At 44.6% G+C, this 19,150-nt stretch overlaps 1 pseudogene; it reads left to right on the forward strand.

The window, feature by feature from the left end:
* The first annotated feature begins 2,636 nt into the window (after positions 1–2,636).
* On the forward strand, positions 2,637–3,295 carry LOC144828252 (claudin-7 pseudogene; annotated as a pseudogene).
* The last annotated feature ends 15,855 nt before the right edge of the window (positions 3,296–19,150 follow it).

The raw sequence follows: 19,150 nt of genomic DNA on the forward strand, positions 1-19,150 counted from the left end.
AGGTACATATGAATATAATGATAAATGACATATTCCAGAGGGATTTATATATAGAAAAGAGGGGAGAAAGAAGTAGAGAAAGGAAAGGAAGAAAGAGAGAGAAAAGAAGAAAGCAGAAGAGAAGAAAAGAGTAGAGAAGAGAAAGAGGAGAAAGGGTAGGTAACTAGAGGGATCATGAAGGACGAGGAGCACGCGGTAAGGGAGAAGGGTTAGTGGAAAGATAGGAGGTAAAGGGAAGCCATAGCAGATCGGATTTAATTTTCAGAGGAACATTGCAATGTGGGATCGTTTATGGTCTAGGATTTTCAAAGTCTCCGTTGCTGCACGCATTACTCAATCCTTACTTTTTATATATCATAGAGTTGTTATTACCCCGGTTACTATTCATAACATTTCTCCAACCTCTTCTCCTTTATGTTGGTCCTGTTCCAAAGTTACAAGTACTCTACAACACCAACTTTACGAATGTTCCCCTGTTCTCTCCTTTTGGACTGATGTTTGGACTATATGTATGAAAATGTTATCTATTTCCTCCACATTAAAAGATGCACTTTAACATTGAGTTTAGGCATACTAAACATTTCTTTTCCATCTTGTTCCCAGGGCCAGTTATGTTTATAAGATGTTATAAACAAGCTACCCATTCTGGCCTTTGGGAACAGATAGCTTTGCAATAGAGAACAACTGGAATTGGCAGTAATTCACTATCAGGAAATGATATACAGTCACATCAGAGCATGTCCTACCTTTCACACACAATGCACCCTGCCCATAGGGCTACCTTTGGGCCTACATTAGTTGTGACTAACATGTAGTAAAGGGAAGGTTTAGGGACTGGCAAGTGTGTGCACTTACCAAGTCTACATGGCAAGTCCCAGACTGCACACAGGCTCTGCAATGGAAGACCTGAGACACATTTTACAAGCTGTTTCTGTGGGTGGCGCAATCAGTGCTGCAAGCCCACCAGCAGTATTTGATTCAAAGGCCCTGGGCACATAAAGTGCCTTGTACTAGGGTCTGAAAAGTAAATCAAATATCCAATCATGGAAACACTAATCCATAACACAATTTACAAAAGAAAGCATATGCACTTTAGCACTGATCAGCAGTGGTAAAGTGCCCAGAGTAATAAAACCACCAACAACAGGCCAGAACAAATACAGGAGGAAGGCAAAAAGTTCTAGGATGTCCCTGCAAAAAGGGCCAGGTCCAACAGGCCTATAAACAAGAAAAAAAACCCTAATGGCTATTGAGATATGCCCCACAGCACAGGCAGAAAAGTCCCAGGGAGTCGCTATTTGCATAAAAAAGTGCAAACGATTGTACGTAGGACCCTAGAACAAATGTGTCCAGGAGAGGCAATATTCCCATCCCTAATAAAAAAAACCAAATGAAAACCCTTCTGATTCAAACAACTTTAGACCTGTTACAAACATTCCCATGCTCGCTAAAGTTCTGGAAAAATGTGTCCAACAACAACTGAGTCATCACATTACGGATTTCAATCTACTAAACGATTTCCAATCGGGGTGCAGACCGTACCATAGTACAGAAACTGCAATACTGCAAATAGTAGATGACGCTCTACTGGCTCTTGATCACAACGACACATGTCTCCTAATATTGGTGGACTTGTCGGCTGCGTTCGACACGGAAAACCATGACAACATTCTGGATAGGCTGAAAAACAGAATGGGATTAGATGGTATAGTACTAAAGTGGTTCAGCTCCTTCCTAGAGAATAGATCACAAAAATTCATTGTCAACCAAACCCTGTCAGGCTCTACCAGAAATACAATTGGAGTTCCACAAGGTTCAACGTTATCCCCAGCGCTTTTCAATCTCTATGTACAACCACTTACAGCTATACTACAAAAAGCAAACATCTCATTTCATATGTACGCGGATGGCACGCAGCTGTATATCAAGGTGACATCAACAGAAGATTTAAAAACTATGAATCAAGCCCTCACGAGAACCCTCCAATGGCTAACCCTGAATCACCTGAAGCTAAATCCGCAGAAAACAGAATTCCTACTGATTACACCTCAGAAAAGTAAACTCAAGATAGCGGACTGGTCCAACATTATCACTGCTCTAAAATGTACCTCGAAGAATGTCGACTCCACTAAATCTTTGGGAATTACCCTTGACAAAAATCTGAACATGATTGCACATATCAACACAATGGCAAAGAACGCCCGTTTCCATCTAAGCTACCTGCGGAAACTAAAACCATTCCTAAATAAAACTGATCTTAAAACAGCAGTCCAGGCACTGGTCATCTCCAGGATAGAATATGGGTGCACTACTCTGGCAGGGTTTCCCAAAGTCACAACAGCCCCTTTGAAAAATTGAGTTTCAAACACCGCGTGTGCTTTAGCACACGCGGTGTTTGACACTGTGATTTTCTTTTCTTAACAGTGCACAGATGCGGGGCTGATTGTGGACCATTGAGTTAGTATTCATATTAATTGCAGCCCTTGTGCGCTGCAATTAATATGAATACAAACGCTGAAGAGAAAGGGAGGAGGCGCTGGTCAAACAGAGGCTCGGAGCGGAAGAGGGCGGCGGATCCGAGCAGGGGAAGAGAGGCCAGAACGGGAGGGGAGGTGCTGCAGAGGCCAGGATCAATCATGGCGAACTCGGGACTGCAGATGCTGGGCTTCATACTGGCGCTGCTGGGCTAGATCGGGTTGATCGTGCCCACCATCCTGCCCCAGTGGCAGATGAGCTCCTACGCCGGGGACAGCATCATCACGACCATCGCGTTCAACCAGGGGCTATGGATGAGCTGCGCCATCCAGAGCACGGGCCAGATGCAGTGCAAGGTGTAAGACAGCATCCTGGCGCTGTCCGGTTCTCTACAGGCCACGCGAGCGCTGATGGTGGTTTCATTGTGGTGTCCGCGGTGGGCACGAAATGTACCAAGTGTGGTGAAGACGACAAGGTGAAGAAGGCGCGCATCGCCATGACCGGGGGCATCGTCTTCCTGCTGGGAGGTCTGGCTGCTCTGGTTGCATGTTCATGGTACGGCAACACGATTGTGCAGGACTTCTACAACCCCTTCACCCCGGTCAACACCAAATATGAGTTTGGATCTGCAATCTTCATTGGCTGGGCAGGGTCGTTGCTGGTGTCCCTCGGCGGTGCTCTGCTCACTTGCTCTTGCCCAAGGAAGTCTGGGTCCCCAGGCCGCAAGTACCCCAAATCGAAGGCAGTGAAGGCACAAGTACTTTTGCAATCCCTTGTGTCTCATAATGCAGATGTTGCAGATGGTCATATGGTTGGATAATGCCTCCAGGATTGGGTTATATAAATAAAAATGTGAGACATCAGCTAAACATGCATGTGTGCTCCATACAGTCCATGAGCATCAGTACATTAATAGATTAATAAAGTGGAAATGCGTGTGACTATGAGGAAAATGTATCTGATTAAATGCCCTGAAGTTACATTAGAGCTTATGGACAGAGGGATAGCCAAACATTAAGACTGCAAGAGAGAGGAGTGGGGAATAATGGCATAAGTGTAAACATGAGAGAGGGATACATATAGAGACGAGATATAATGAGAAACATGTTAAGAAGACAGAGATGAGAAATAGAAAGGAAGAGATTTGAAAATATTAGGAGTAGTATGAAGGCCTGAGGGAGAAAATAGATAAAAAGTGAAGGATCAAGAGAAACGAGAGGATAGGAATTGACATGTCCTTCAAAGGACTATAGAGATTCTGAAGAATAGTTGGTGACAGCGAGCGACATCAAGAAATTAACTTTGAGGACAAGACGGAAACCCATGCTCCATTCCATTTGGAGGTTTGCCCCACTCTCTATAGTTCGATCTCTTCTCCCCCCGTACTTGCTCCAGGACTAGGCACTTTGTTACAGGGCAAAGGAGGGCTCTGGTGTCTCCTTGCTGACTTCTCCCTCCAAATTGTGGCTCGTGAGTCCTTTATTTTGTGTGGGTCAAGCAGATTAATTAAGCATTTGCAATGCAATAGGTCTCGTATATCCGAGAGTTTCAGCTATGAGCATTGTAAAATGACAATGCCTTTTATTTACTTTTTTAAAGTGAACACATAAATAAAAGGCATTGTCATTTACAATACCAGTAGCTCAAACTCGTCGTAAATGTGTGACCTATTGCATTGCAAATTCTTGTTTTATAATGTTTTTCCCATCCTGCTGGAGTCTTGCGGGAGTCAATGCGGCCCCTGTACTCTGTGGGCCTGAAAATGTTTCAGAATTTGGCCCCAGGGGGGTCTCTCTGATATAAAATACTGTATATAATATCTGTTTTAATATTCAGAAATTTGCACACGTACAAGAAGTAATACTTTTAGAATGTCAGAGTTTTCTTTATGTGAAAGAAAGAGTATGCTGATATCTTTGAATAGCTGTGATGATGGGGCACGGAGGGCCTGGAACAATGTAGCCATGCATCACCCCGAAGTTAATAAAATGCTCACTGCCCACATGCATGTGCATTTGGAGTTTATATGATTGCAAAATATTGCTTGCTATTTTCAGTCCTTATAAATGAGGCGTGGTATATAAAGGGCTATGCAAAAACACATTATTGTTCCTGCTATTATTATTAGCACACCAGAAGAGGTTGGGCATCAGAGAGAATTGTGGGACAGGTGACAATGAGACACAAGCCAGGGCGGAGGCAGGCCGATTAGGGAATAAGTACCAAAAAGAAAACCAAGGGTGGAGGGTGAAGGTGGGACGAAGAGGAACTGCGCCGTTGTCGGTAGTAGCTGAGCTCTGGTGGCATGGTGCCACCCCTCCCACAGTATGCCTCACAGCAGCTGGCAGGCCATAGATATCCACCAACACCAGCTCCTTGTGCGCAGACCAGTGACACTGTACCTCCTCTCTCTCGGCCTTCACTTCATGCGCCACCCACCACCCTAGCCAACCACAGGCGGGGATTTCTCAACCCTGCTGCGGCGACAGCTGTTGTTTCAAAGGAGGCAACAAAGGAGAGAAACGGCAGCTATACCGAATGTGCATGAGCAACATTTCAGCGCCGGTGCACGGCCACAAATCAAGGGACTCAGAAAGACGTAACCACACCGACATATAAAAGCAGCGGAGCAACAGCCGGGCAAAATGATAGCTGCCTCAAAAGAAAACCAAAGTATGAACGCACTTCTAGATGACATAGCCTCATTCCATAACCATGGTTAACGTCACTCAGCAGATTTAAACAAGCATAAGCCTCTGTGTATCCAAATTGCAAATCTGCCTTAAGACCCTTAACGTGGCGCCGTGTGTGTGGAAAAACACAGTATTTTCAGTTTTTTTAACAAAAGTTTGTAGGGATATTTGGCGCTGCACACAGAGACCCTAAACTGCCGCACACAGAGGAAAAAAATTAGAGGGAACATTGGTTGCAACTTGTACTTTATCCTAAATGCACTCAATTATACCGTACAGGCTCTACCAAAACACCTTATGTAACTCACTGTGGACTGTAGATTATTAGCAAAAATAGAAGGTCATAAGATGACAACCTTTTGAATCCACCAAGCCAATGTGCCATATGGTTTTAGTAATATCCTCCATGGCTCCCAACATGCCTGGCCCTTCATAAGCATCCTTTTCCACCAATTTGTAATGTTCTCAGAGGCTGTTGTCATAAATGACCTGAGAACAATAAATGTATTCTTCACTAGCTGTTCTGTCAGCCAAACCAATTAGACATACAATTCCTAAATCTGCACACAATTTAAAACCAGCACGTTACTTGAAAGCCAAAGTGGGGAAGGTGGGACAGGAGCTAATCTTAACTACATTACAAGCGGCCGAGTTCTGAAGTAGTTTTAAACTGGATCCCAGGGATTATACTTCAACAAACTCCTACCTGGGATGACCATAATGTGTCACTCTGTTCAATAAATCACACAATGCACCCACAAGTCTGAGTAGTTACTGCTTTAACTCAAAGTTCAGACATTCCTTGAAAGATGCTTACTGACACTTCATTAGCTTGTTTTTAGAAGACCGCTCTCTCAGGTCCTGTATATCCATACAGCTACATAAAATATGCGTCACAGATTTACTATTACATTACAGAAGGGTCCTGTTTATCCGTACAGGTAGATAAAATATGAGTCAGAGATTTCCTATTACATTACAAAAACAGCACAGCCATCTTTCCTTCCATAATGCTGAGGGCATTGTTTCAAATATCATGATATTTAATAACAGTCAGTACTCAGTATAGTCTTCAAATCACTCTGCAGAGGTGCTTCATGTCAACTAGCCTCCAACCTTTTACCATCTTTTAGTTTCTTGAACAACATAAGTATGTGTCAAAAATTAAATTGTTTACTGGCGTTTTTACTACATATTTTGTTTCACCCTTGATCTTCCCTGTGGCAGAGTGTTAGACCTGGCACCATTCATGTGGGTTCCCCCTGTATTTTTGCCATTGCCTCCAGTGTTTTTGCTGTGTGCTGGACTTTGTATTGCTGGCCTAGATGCTTTGGGCACTTTGCCACTGCTGTTCAGTGCCAACGTACAAGTGCTCCCTTTGTAAATTATTGTTATGGATTAGTGTTTCCATAATTGGCTTCTTTGATTTACTAGTCAGTCCCAAGTACAGTGCACTTTGTGTGCCCAGGGCCTGAAAATTAAATGCTGCTAGTGGACCTGTAGCACTGATTATGCCACTCTCCTAAGCAGTCTGTAAATATAACTCAGATCTGCCACTGCAGTATATGTGAGAAGTTTGGTACTGTCATGTAGACTTGGCAAGTGCACCCACTTACCAGACCCTACCCTTCCCTTTCTTACATGTTAGTCACCCATAAGGTAGGCTCAAGGTACCCCTGTGGCCATGGTGCAGTGTATGTGAAAGATATGACATGCCCTGATGTGTGTGGCATGTCCTGATAGTGAAATACTGCCAAATTTGTTTTTCACTATTGTAAGGCTAAAATTATTGTAATCACTTGTTCGTTATAAGTAAATATACCTAGGATGGAATGAGGAGTTTGATTATAACATTTTATAAGCATAACCGCCCATGGGAACAAGATAAGAAAATAAAGTTTGATATGCCTGAACTCAGTATGTTAAAATGTATGTTTTAGTGAGGGTGACTTTTACATTCTGTTTTTGAAAATAGCACTTTTAGAAAGTAGGGATTTTCTTGCCTAACCATCCAGTGTGCCTGCTGCTGGGGTTGTGTATTGACTGTCTTGCTTTGAAGAGACAGGGGCTGGGGATGTGCATTCTGTTCAGACAGCCACTTAGGGGGTTGAGATGTGTCCTGCCTTCCCAGGGTGAATCAGGGATGGGCTGAATAGACCTGGGCTGCATTCAGAGTAGGGGGAGGAGATTTCATTCACACCTGAATGTGCCTGGTCCGCAAGGACAATGCTGTCTCCACCTCCTGCCAGGAAGCTGCACCAGAGAGGACATAACTGGTTTTGGCTGGGTACAGGGCTTCTCTGCCACCAAAGAACAGAGGATTTTGCTGTATAAATATTGAGGCCTAGACCCCAGAACTTTAGACGACATCTGGAAATCAAGAAGAACCTCTGCCAAGGAGAAGAGCTGGAAGAAACTGGAGGAGGAGTACTGCCCCTTTTGCTGTGTTCTGTCTCGGGTTGGCCTGCAGTGGTTATTTCTGCCAAGGAGAGGACTGTGTGTGTATCCTCATTGCAAAGTGTCTGCAAGGGCTTGAAGTAGAGCTTGTCCCTGTTCAAGAGGTCTCAGGAACAGTAAAGACCTCACTATCCTTCAGGGCACCGTCTCTGGAACCACTGGTTTCAGTCGCCGCAGAAGAAAAGGGCAACGACTCTGTCGCGGTAGTCCTGAACGAAGCTACTGAGTCGGAGAAACTGTGTTTTCACATTATTCCTTCAATTTAATGGTTATTTCGCACGTTAATTATTTTTTCAGTATTGTATGTAGGATTTCTGTAATTTTTGGTCTTGTTGGTTTGGATAAAGTTTTGCTTATTTTTCTAAACTTGTGTGGTGCCCTTTTGTAGTGTTTTCACTGTGCTACTGTATGCATACACAAATGCTTTACACATTGCCTCCTAGATAAGCCTGTCTACTTGTGCCAAGCTACCAAGGGGTTGAGCAAGGGTTATTTTAGAAGTGTATCCCCTTTACTCTGACTAGGACGAAGCATCCCTATTTGGACAAAGTTGCAAACCATTACCATCTAGAGACTCCCATTTCTAACACAGACCATGTAACCAACATGGCTTTAGTTGATTCAATGTTTGACGGCATGAGCCAGGGCAGTGAGTCTGGGGCTGACGTTTTGACCCCAGGAAATAGGAGAGGGAGGCCTTATTCATGTCTGACTCCATTGACATACGCCCCAGTTTTAATTGAAGCAAAGTTCGAGGGGTATATTTACTTATAACGAACACGTGATTACATTAATTTAAATTAGTCTCTCTAGTTGTTTTAGGATTGTAAATAGTAGAGGTATGAGTCAGATTTGGAGGAGGTTTACACGAAAAAGCCCTCATAAGGGATCTATTGTAGATTCAAAGTAATGACAATTGAAATGTCTAGGACCATACATACCAATGGGGTGCCTGTCTAACAGTGCATTAATTTGAGGATACCAGTTCAAGAATTACGTAAAGAACCCACACGATGTTATATTGAGTGTGATTGGTCTGCCATCCCCATACCAACAAAATTAGTAGGTCCTGTGATAAGCTTCATTACTTTAGTTTTATCTCAGTTAATATGAAGGTAATTGGTACAATTAGACTGGCACAATGCTTCCAGCAGGTACTCCAGGCCCACTGAAGTTTGGTCCATGAAGTCCGACTCTGCAGTACATATAATAGTCTTCTAGCTTAGGGTAATGCAGTCAGCATTGTTCAAAAACTTTGGAAGATCAACCAAGTACAAATGTAATTGTTTTGGCACAAGGATCAGGCCTAATTTAAAAAACCTATGCATATGTAAATCCTCCATGAACACATGCTCGGGCAATTCTCTCCCATATTTTAGTGTGCAGTACCTGTAAATGTGAAAGAAGATCTGACTCCTTGAGCAGGTTATCCAATTTGACAATATTAGGCTACATAAGACAAGGACACATGTCCCTGAGTAATTCACATTGTGGTGAAAGAGCTGTGAATGCATTGTAGTCAGAGTTGCCCTGCTAATGACCCCAGCAACTGTTTCAAAACAACAAGGGAACCCGCTAGGTAATCAAGGACCAGGGGTAACAGTTATAACAGGCAACAAGGGTCCTTAATTTAACAAGATACACATGGGGCAATTAATGAATTATAGACAACAATGTGTGCTATAAGAGAAAATTGTCCAGCCGGACAATGGTTTAATCAATGTTGGAAATTCGAAAAAATAAAGTGAACAATTATACAGTGGGATACAGTCCTGTATCCAGTACATATAACACAAGAGTGACAAACAAGGAAAAATAAGGGGGCAATTGGCAGGCAATTCTAAACTAGGGGGACGCTGGTAATGAGTTAGAAATTAACCAAGCTGACCCCATGTAGTAAACACAGTTGGGTAACACAATGGAAAACTAACGTGAAACAACATAAACTGTCGACGGCGTTTTGATCCTGTATATAATAAAGGATCATCATCAGGACTAAAATTACATTGCCTGAATGTTAACAATAACCCTGTTGGGGAAAATAGCATGGGGAACAAAAGACAAAAAAACATTAATTTAGAGCCCAAAACTTGCATAGGGAAACATTTGCTGTATAATGAACCATGCTTAATATGACGACCTTCCATCCGTGTGTGTATCTTGTGACAAGGGAGTCAAGGGTAGTCAAGGGCAAGGACGGGGTGATAGTGGCATGTGGCAGGGGGGTATTTTTGGTCACAGTCCGGGGGCCAGGACAGGGTGACTTTGTCAATTTAAGCTAAAGCCCAGAGTGGTGGGCGATTCTCACCTCTTGTGTGCGAGGGCCAGGAAGAAAAAGCAACCACTAAGTTGTTGTCCGGGTGGATTGGGCTCCTGGATTATCTACAGAAAGGGGAGCGCGGTTAGAACAAGATAGCTGGGGGGACATACATGTCTTCCACGATACTCAAGGAGGAGCTGACAAACCTTTGGGGTGGAATGATGGTCGGAGCGCCGCGGTCTTGCGGGGCGCCAACGCGTGTTTTACCGCACGATTACGGAGGTGCTCCAGGGCCTTTGGAGGGGTGAGCGAATCCTGGCATCAATGGTTCCAGGGGGGGGAAACGTGTTCCGGAAACCTATCAATCTGGGTGGAAATGAAGTGGCGGCTAGGACTGGGACTAAGAGACAGTGTTACGGAGGATCCGAAGGCAGGGTGCTTACCAAGTTCCCGATGGTCAATTGGCCCAGAGTAGGGTTTGTGGATGATAGAATTGGAGGATCATCAAGCAGGGAATACAGTCTGGCAACGATGGGCGGGGATAGGAAACTGGGGGAAGGGAGGTTGGTTAGGGTCAATGGCACTTCCTAGGTGGAGTTGAACAAGCGATGGGACTAGGTGGCTTACCTTAATGATCAAGATGGATCAACCTACGAACGCGACCGGGCGCAATGGCTCGTGTCAGCGATATGTCCCGGAACGTGCAAGGGGATTATATGCGCGTTCAGGGGGTGGCCATTTTGAATGAGGCAGATGTGAGGGTGGTGGGACAGCCCGGCGGCCATCTTAGGTGTTGCAGGGCGTCCACGTGAGTCATGACATACAACAGGGCATTGTGAGCCATCCTGAGACGACGGGGGACCCAAGTGATTGGGTGGAGCTAATTGGTGGCAATTGTTAGTTTTAAGCTCGCAATTGGTTACATATGGGGAGCCAAGTGATGGTGAATGCTAGTTATGAGCTCGTGATTGGTTACAATGTGGAGGCCATATTGTGAGAGGCAGGTTAGGAAGGGGGTATGATAGAAGGTGGTGGGGGACCAAGGGTGTACACTGATTCTCAGGGTCGGTTCGGTGAGAAGGAACATTGGGAACAAGCATGCATCCCATAACCATGCAAGCGAGTATAATTCATGGAAATTAACTCATTCCTATTAAGGAACAATGGGTTACAGAATTAACGGAAAGAGAACACAATGCGGTTACGGGGGAGAGGTCCAGTCTTCATTTCTGTTGAGACCACTCTTTATACTGTCCATTAGGATGATCATTCTCAATTCTTCCTTATTCAGTAGGAGAGCCATGTGGCCTCCGCGAGGTGGCAGTTTTAATGCTTTAAGAACAGTCCATTTAATGTCATTCTCTGTGTGGCCTTCTTGTGTAAAATGGTCGACCAGTGGGGCGTTGGGTGTCTTGCATCGGACCCGACTGCCATGTTGCCCAATTCTGGTTTTGATTTTCTGTTTTGTCTGGCCAATGTATACTTTGTGACACGGGCATTGAATTAGATAATTAACATGACTGGTATTGCAATTTGTGAAGGATTGGCAGTTTATCTGGACATTATTGAACCTGAAGGATTTGCCTTCCATAGTGCAATCACAAACATTACAGGAACCACATTTTGCATGCCCTATCAATGGAGTTTGGTTCCAGAGTGCATCAAGCGTTTGGTGCTGTGGTGGGCAGGGAAGTGCTGCTTGTCACAAAGTATACATTGGCCAGACAAAACAGAAAATTAAAAAACCAGAATTGGGCAACATCGCAGTCGGGTCCGATGCAAGACACCCAACACCCCACTAGTTGATCTGGTGGTTCATGGAGAGGGAGGAGTCGAGGATGAGGCTGACGTTATGAGAGTTGTCTGTCGGGTTGGGTGGGCTCCCGAGGGCGAAGGGCCACCAGCTGTTGTCCCAGGCTGAGGTGCAGGGTCCTAGGATGAAGACCTAGGTCTTCTTTGAGTTGAGCTTCAAGCAGCTATCTTTCATCCAGGCTGCCACCTTCTTCATCCCTTCCTGGAAGCAGAGTCTTGTGTCGTCGGGTTTCTTTGTGAGTGAGAGGATGAGCTGGGTGTCGTCTGCTGGGCTCTTGCTGTCTGGCGATGGTGGCGAGGGGGGGCCATGTAGATATTGAAGAGAGTAGGGCTGAGTGAGGATCCTTGGGGGACTCCGCAGTTGATGTCGGTGGATACGGAGAGGAAGGGAGGGAGTCTGATCCTCTGGGTTCTCCCGTGGGGAAGGATTGATTCCAGCTCAGGGTGGCTCCTTGTATTCCCGCGTCATGGCGTTTGGATGCTGGTGTGCGATGTTAGACAGTGTCGAAAGCTGCAGAGAGGTCTAGAAGAATGAGGGCCGCGGTGTGTCTCTGATCTAGTAGCATGCAGATGTTGATATTTCTGGGATAGAGGTGAGCCAGGCTGCAGGGTTTTGAAAGCGTGAGAGTACTATCAACAGCATTAGATGTGTCCAGTTATTTCCTGAATTGAAGGAGGTGCTAAGGGACACTAATGGATGTCAATCAATCAATCAATAAGGGTTCTTATAGAGCGCAGCTAATCACCTGCTAGCGTCCCCAGGCACTGGGAGGGGGGGGGGGTCTGCAGTTCAATTAGGTTCTTCCTGAATTGAGGCAGTGAGGGTGATTCCCTGAGATGTAGGGGAAGAGAATTTCAGGTCTTAGCGGCGAGGTAGAGATAGTGCACCAGATACTGAGTTTGTAGATGGAGAAGGTCTGTTACTTCTTGTTTACTTTTTCACAATTCTTTGTCACCAGTCTGACTAAGTCCTGGGGCTTTGTTCTGAGCTCCTGGAGATGGTGAGCTTATCAACCAGATGAGCAAATGTGACATTTGTGATGGATTGTAGCTTTGTAGCTCGTGAAGACCCTCGTTAGTAACTGCCTGGAGTCAAAACGTTGATTACGTCTTTCTTCTGGACAGTCTTTGATGAGGGTTATGTGGTATTGTGTTAATTGTGTTTTTTGGATTTGTGAAACATTTTTCACAGTGTGCTTCGACATATATGATCATTTGTACTCATATCACCTATGTACGGTTCTTTTGTTGATACAGAAATACTCCACTGTTGCTTAGTCGTGGTAGTGAGTAACAAGATTTAGAGGTATGGCATTCTCGCTTTTTGCTCTCTTGCGTGTGCCATGCATAATAATCTAGGGGCATATTACCAACAACTAGCGATAATTATCGCTAGGTTGGCTTAGCGGCAATAATTTTATTGCCGTGTAGCGACGATTTTTATCGCTTAGGAGCCTTGATATTATCAAGGTTTATCTCCTAAGCGATAAAAATCGGCCGAAATGCATGAATATCGCTGAAAAGTCCGCGATATTCATGCATTACCGAGCAAATGCTCTTAGCCATGTTATCCACCTCCCATTGGATAACATGGCTAAGAACTGCTCAGGGCAGGTGTTAGCTTTTAAAGATATTCGCGCTTAGCGCGAATATCTCCACAATTTGGTAATAGGAGATAGCAATGTTAGCGACTGTTTCCAGTCGCTAACATCTTGGCACGCCCACTTTGCATGTCATTAGTGATAAATTTCTCTAATATGCAAAGCGGGGCCCAAGATGGTCGCTATCTCCTACTAGCTGTCGCTAACTGGTGTTAGCGACAGCTAGGTAATAGGGAGAGAATTTTATCTCCGCTTTCTTGGCTTTTAAAGCCAAAAAAGCGGAGATAAATCACTTGATAATATGCTCCTACTTCTTAGACTAATGCACCCCAAGTCTGGTGAAACCCAATACACAAACATATACACAGCTGTGTCTTTATACAATTATATGTGCTGATAGGCACACACGCACAAACGCATATGAATACACAGGTACCCCATACTGGCACACTTATATACCTGTGCAAAAGCACACACTGCCCGCAGAAGCAAGCTGATTCTGACCCCTGAAAAAATGTGCAACTGTTTTGTGTGGAAATACATGCAGAGGAATGGTCTATATGTATTAATTTGAAAGGTTCATATTATCCATTCTCACACTGATTATTTCTCATAGTGACAGAGCAGCAGTTCTTTCAGATTTCCTGATCATCTGTTTGTAGTTCATGGAGAGCTGGTCAAAGAACCCACTAGATCCCCATACATCCAAAGGATGTTCTTATATGTACTCATTAAAGATGTGATCAGAAATGCCTTGGAATTATATATCATTAAGAGTCTACTGAGTTACATCATCTGCATCAATATGCTACAACAGAGAGACAACCTTGTCTTTCACTACTACTGTAGAGTCAACGTTTTCAAGTGTCTAGAAAATCCTGTTCATAAAAGTAAATTCATTTGACCCTGATTGCTCTCCTTTTATAATATTTTTTTGAGTAGATACAATGTGTACTAAGCGCATGGTCAGCAGTATTTATGGAAGATGATTTCAAGTGTGATGGGCAATTCTTTATCATTTCTCAACCAATGAACAGTTTTTTAATCGTACCACCCTTCATGCAATACAGACATACACAAAATCACACAATTTGTGAAAACCTACACCATTCAACAAGAGCATCAAATAAGCAAAGCTCCTGCAACTGAATGACCAATCAGGACACAGTTTCAAATTGTAAGTGGAAGGTGCTTGGCAGGAACAAATAAGGTATCTCAGAAGTGCAAAGATGACTTAGCAGGGAAGCTTGTATACAGATGTTGTAAGCTCCTTATCCACTGTAAAAACCCCAGATTAAAGAAACTGGTTCTATGTACACCGTTTGTATGGCTATGAGTGGAGAGTGTTTATGGCATTGAGCCTTCAATCCCTGTTAGTTTAGGAGAGGAGTATACGTTTAGTGTTCAGTCCTTTCCGAAAGAAGATATTTAGACACCTCTCTTGGGGTTGGTAGATTTATCAACTGGTATAGAATTTCCCAACTCCTTAAGGGTCAACATAATGGCCCTGGTGAGTCACAGTGGGAATTCTGTATATATATGTATGCATTTGACACAAACAGTCTGATGTTTCGATCATGCATAAGGGTACCATGAAGTAGTAGGGAATTAGAGCAGATGATTGAATCTTTATCACAAAGATGCTGATTTGTGAAAGATAACCAGAGGAGCAAATACAGTTACACGGATTATATTCCACAGTTGGAAGCTCGATGTGTTTAGTTATCTGGTTGTGAGGGGTATTAGTTTGGTATTTTTCCCTTCCTGTCTCATAAGGTGGTTCTGTAGACTGGTTTTAAAGCTATTTGATGTGGCGCAGGCCTGGATATCGAGAGCTAGGGTGGTTCATTGATGAGAGCCTAATAGACGAAGAGAGACAACCCTGGAAGCCACACATTGTGGTTTTGGTGCGACCAGACTGTGACGGGGTAGGGGGTGTAAAATCAGGAGTGGTAGAGGTTAGTGATAAGTATTCACCGAAATAACCGCATTCCTCTCATCTTCATCCCGGTTCTTAACTATGGAGAATTCCAAGAAGGCCTGACTTTGGATCAGTCCCTCACATCAGTCTAGTGCCCTGAGGATTGCAATTATGGGATGTCATACATAGGAATAGAATTGCGTTCACCTCTGCCACTAATATTTACATGAAAAGAGTACAAGCGCACGTGCCTACTGTGTATGACAGAGCCCAAACACAATTCCTGAGACAATGGGACCACGTTCAAAAGAAAACAAAAAGTTTAATCTAGATCAAGTAGTAAGTATGAAATTGTATTGATCTTTACCTGTATACCCACAGATTTTAACAGGTCCAATAAACCTGAGGTATGCTTTCTGTAGGTTGGGCTTATTACCCCATAGACAACCCAGCTAAGGCATCAATATCTGCCCTTCTCTCAGAATCGACCAGTTAATCATCCCAGAACAGGGAACAGTATTTGAAACCTCTAATACTGAGCTATCTAACCAGAGTTGCTTATGCCCGATGGCACCCCTTCCAAAAGAATACTACTTTCTACAATCACCTTGCCACAGGAACAGCATCAAACCAAGTGCATGATCCACGAATGGACCTGGTAACTAGACGTGTCCTGTGGCAAAACAGGTTTCCACCAGGAGAGAAGTTTAGTGGGATATCCTGCCTCCTTCATACATTGCTCTAGGGGGGGTAACTATTAAAAGAAGTAAACAAGTATGAAATTCCTGTCCTGAAGTTGGGATCCACCTAATAAACAAGTAGAGGGACTTGAAAGACGGAGGTGCAGTAATGAATGATAGTGCATGCATGCACTGTTGTGGCTTATGTTTCCCTCTAGCAGAGCTTTTTACCCACGTGACAGAGATAGGGAAGGGATGGCCAACCCACATATGCAAATGGTGCGAATCGCAAAATTCGACCGTTTGCAAATGCAATTCCCATTTTTGGGATGCATTAACATTTTTTAATTTTCGCAATTTAAGAAATCGCAAAATTGAGATTCCTTAAATTGCGATTGCATTTAAGGAATCTCAAATTGAGATTCCTTAAATGCAATGCATCAAACTCTAAAAATTTGCAAATTCGCAAATAAGAGGAGCAAATTACCATGAAGTTGACCTTCATGGTAATTTGCGAAAACTTAGAAAAATGCACTAAAGTGCATTTTTCAAAGTTCCATTTTACACACACACATGCCCTTGGGGCATGTGAGTGTGCAAAATAAATTTCTAAGCAGATTTCAGGGGTGCAACAGGGTGTCTTTTGGACACCCCTGCATCCTTGAAATTGCATTCTTAATTTGCGAATTTCTAATGGTGAATTGCAAATTAAGAATGTCTTCCATTCATTCCTATGGGCCTCTAGGCCCATAGGAATGGATGGGGAGGTATTCCTTATTTGAGATTCTCAATTAGAGAATCGCAATTAAGGAATTTTAAGAAATCGCTATTTTTTTTAGCAATTTCTTGATGCATTGCAGTTTGCAATTCTTAATTGCGATTCCTTATTTTTCGCAATTATGGAATCGCAAAATGCAATATTGATGCATGTGCCAGTTAATCTCCCCGTGCCTAACAAAAAGTGAATGTGTCCTCGTGTAACGAAACCTGGTACTCATGTAAAGCGCTCTGATGGCTCTATATAAAACTCATCTGTATTGCGAACGGTGTTACACAAAAGAATTACCACCCTCTCTGCTTAAGTGTAGTAGTTATTGTCATTATTATTCAAATAACACTTTCCTGACTGAAAACATGGCAGGTAGCATTCTTATATCCATTCTGAGTGTTTGGATCACAAAAATAGATTATTTGATAGCTCATCCTTCAGTAGGGATTACAGAAAAATAAATCAAATCTGTTGTGTTTTTAATTCCTCTGTTGATACCATTCTGAATCAGGGCTCATATTTCGGCTTGACAGAGCTTAATTTCTTGTTGTAGGGATGGTAACTATCCCCATCATATTTCAGCCATCCATTAGGAACCATAGTGTTATGCCAATTGATGCTCTGCGCAACACAGGGGCGTGATGTAGAGAATTAATCGTTGTCTGGTGGGGCTCACTGCTCCTTTCCCCTCATAGCTTGTCTCTCTTAAACACTTTACTTCGTTTGGAATCTTCTTTTACAGACTCACCCCTCTGGTACTAACATTCCAGACTCCCTACCCCCTTTGACAGGCCACAATGCCCGCTCATCTATCTCTTCTTGTCATCCTCTCTTTACTGTTATACGGTTCTTTTAGACCTTATCCTCACCTGCTGTTTCGTTCTTTATCTTGCTACTGCTCTTGATATTTTCTGCCAATGTAGAGCTGTCCTTTCCCTGTTTTCTTCTAGAGTCTCTCACTGCGTCTCCGTGCTTATTTCATTGCCTTCTGCAATCTCTAGCTCTTCTGTTGTCTTCCCTCCAGCATTGGTTCCTGACTCAGGAAGGTAGTCCTTATGACTTGAAAGGCACTATCTGAGTGTAGCGCTCCTCAGAAGATGCACTGAACGTCCATTTGCAGTTACTCTAGTGAGGCCCCTTTCTAATTTGATTTTTTCACCTGTGTGCTGCTTTTCTCTATTGCCAATTCCAGCAAATGATGTGCACTAATGCCCCTGTTACTTATCTGTAATTTTCATTACTTCGAGTGTAGTCTTCCTCGCCACCAACGTAGTGAGCTTCAGCTTCCCAACAGAACCCTCCGAGCAATTTAGCATTCTAGTCCTCCCATCCCTCCCCAACATGGATGACCTCCTTCACCCCTGACCTAGTACAAGAGGGGGGCCAGAAACTGTCGGACACACGCCGTGAGGGCAACGGCCAGCTTGAACTTACCTGTCCCTGCGAGTGGGTTGCCACAGCGCCGCGTGGGCAGCGGCAGCAGTCTCTTCCTTGCACCAGACCGGGACCGGGTGTTAGCGGGAGAACTACACATCCCAGCTGCCCCGGGGCCCGGCGCTCCATCGCTGACGCGAGCACTGCGCCCGGAGGTGCTACAAAGCAGCAGCCCCGCTGAGTGTGCTTTGGGGGCCAGAAACTGTCGGACACACGCCGTGAGGGCAACGGCCAGCTTGAACTTACCTGTTCCTGCGAGTGGGTTGCCACAGCGCCGCGTGGGCAGCGGCAGCAGTCTCTTCCTTGCACCAGACCGGGACCGGGTGTTAGCGGGAGAACTACACATCCCAGCTGCCCCGGGGCCCGGCGCTCCATCGCTGACGCGAGCACTGCGCCCGGAGGTGCTACAAAGCAGCAGCCCCGCTGAGTGTGCTTTGGGGGCCAGAAACTGTCGGACACACGCCGTGAGGGCAACGGCCAGCTTGAACTTACCTGTCCCTGCGAGTGGGTTGCCACAGCGCCGAGTGGGCAGCGGCAGCAGTCTCTTCCTTGCACCAGACCGGGACCGGGTGTTAGCGGGAGAACTACACATCCCAGCTGCCCCGGGGCCCGGCGCTCCATCGCTGACGCGAGCACTGCGCCCGGAGGCGCTACAAAGCAACAGCCCCCCCTAACGCCTCGCGGGACGCACACGGGCGGCGCCGGGCTGAGCCCGGGCAGAGGGCAGGCCGTCTGTGGCCGTCCGTGGTTATCAGTGGTCGGGCGGGCCACCCCTCTAATGTTTTAACTTTGTCAACCCGCCCGTGGTGATTATTTCCAACTTTCCTCTTTTATTATGGCATCTGCCAATATTGGTGTTACACAGGATGACTTCCCCTTTCCTCCCGCTACATTTGAGTCCTTACTCGAAAATGCACTGACCTTGGTCTCTAATGAAATAGCTGACACTGAACGAAGAATCTCTATGAGTTTTACCAATAATGTTACACAGCCTATATCACTGTCAAATAGCCCTGGTATTCCACTATCTCCAGCTGTTGTCATTACA

This window comes from Lissotriton helveticus, chromosome 4_1 (genome assembly GCF_964261635.1).
Source record: "Lissotriton helveticus chromosome 4_1, aLisHel1.1, whole genome shotgun sequence".
Taxonomy (NCBI): Eukaryota; Metazoa; Chordata; class Amphibia; order Caudata; family Salamandridae; genus Lissotriton; species Lissotriton helveticus.